The sequence below is a fragment of the Pistacia vera genome, unplaced genomic scaffold (genome assembly GCF_008641045.1).
Source record: "Pistacia vera cultivar Batoury unplaced genomic scaffold, PisVer_v2 Contig704, whole genome shotgun sequence".
NCBI lineage: Eukaryota > Viridiplantae > Streptophyta > Magnoliopsida > Sapindales > Anacardiaceae > Pistacia > Pistacia vera.
Genome location: NW_022196562.1, coordinates 204,436 through 206,208, shown reverse-complemented (window position 1 = coordinate 206,208; position 1,773 = coordinate 204,436).

The following is a 1,773-nucleotide window of genomic DNA, read 5'->3' as shown; positions in this document are numbered from 1 at the left end:
TCAAACTATTGACTGGAGAAGTCAGTTATTGGCAGATTGGAAGTTGTGTAGTTATGATTTGGGTCTGGTAAGCCGAATAATGAGGTATTTGAGAATGTTGCAAAAAGTTTATGAGAAAACACCCATGGAAGAATTTGAGAGAGCGCCTCTGGATATCGGATATGCAATAACATTGAACTTGTTTGGAAGTTCTTTGGAGCTCGAAACATACTATGATGCCAACTGGCGGAAGGATACATATCACCTTTAATTTTCTGTATCTTATTGAGCGGTTTTTGATTATGTTGTCTAGCATCAGGGCATGGGTATATTAACCACAAGTCATCTTTTGTGGATTGGCTTATTACGACGAGGAGAACACCCACACCAATCAAGCTTAAAGCCTGATGGGCAACATTCCTGAGACATGTACTTGACTTTGTTGTCCACATTGTTTCGCAGTTCCTTTACAAGAGAAGGACACAATGGAATGGATCAGAAACTCTCATACAAGTGTGAAACATTATCATTCATTCGTGTTTTAAGATTGGTTGTAATATGTGTGTTGTTATTGAATTTTGGGAAGTACGGTAATTTGCGCTGTGCAAATTGCTCTTGACTGCTTGGCAGGAACTATATTTTAACAAACCTTGGGAATTTTGTGATTCCCTTCGCAGAAGATGGAGGCCTATTATCAGAATGTTGATGTGATTGCGAAGCATTTAAAGGACAGGAATCCACTTGTAATTGTGAGTTGGGGGGAAATGTTCAAGATCAGGTGTCAAGATGCTGTTTGTGACATGAAAGCCAGCAAAGTAAGGACTATATTGTGTCATGTTTTCGACGTCTGAAGCTCTCAAGGCCATTCGGAGCTAAACCGGAAGCTACTAATTTGCACAAGAATATCTCTTTGTCAGACTGTCGTGGCCAAGAAAGAGTTCAACTCTTCCGTCTTCAAATTCTGCTATCCTTCAGATAAGGATTCAATTACCCAGACATAAATGAGGGAAAACTTCATGGACCCTCAAGTTTTCTCACAGAACACTGGAAGCGTTAGATTTGATAGAAAATGCAGGAGATCAAAAGAGCCTTTGTTGAATGCCCCAAGGGTCAAGGTAATTCCATTTCTTTTTCACACTGGGTTGAATGCAGGGTGAAGTATGATATAAGATGAGCTGGATTTATTTTGTGATTTTAAGTTGGTGGAGAAAAATGTATTCGCCTTTTAACTGCTGCAATGGAATGTGGGAAACGTTCAGAAGAACCCTTTAAAAAGCCAAATGGATGAAGAGTCAGCATGCTTAAAGAATTGAAGCAAATTTATGCTGGTTAGATGAAAGGTCAGTTTATAAATGGTGCTCAGTTTTTACAATATCATCCTAAATTTGGCATCTGCTTTCAAATTGCTGGTTATAACTCAAAGTTGTTGCATGGTTATTGCATTTGTATTTACTTAGATTATGTAGACCTTTTAAACACTGAATAATTAAAAAAAAAAAAAAAATTAATTTCAGTGGTCAGCAAGTAAAGAACAACATTTCAACAATAGAGAAGTTGCAAGAGGTGCAGTCAACAAGGCAAACAGTGGAGCCTCACTTGAATAGCTATTCTGGAGCAGAGTAGGAATGTTAAAGGTAAGGCAATAGAGATAGGCATGGGTCTGGGCGTGGGGTGGGCGTGGGCTGTGGCATCAGAAGGAAAATGTGATGAGGAAAACATTGACGGTAGATGGAGGGTTTGGCAATTCCTATAGCTTCGGTCCACATCCACACAAACCCAAGCCAGTTGTCAGGA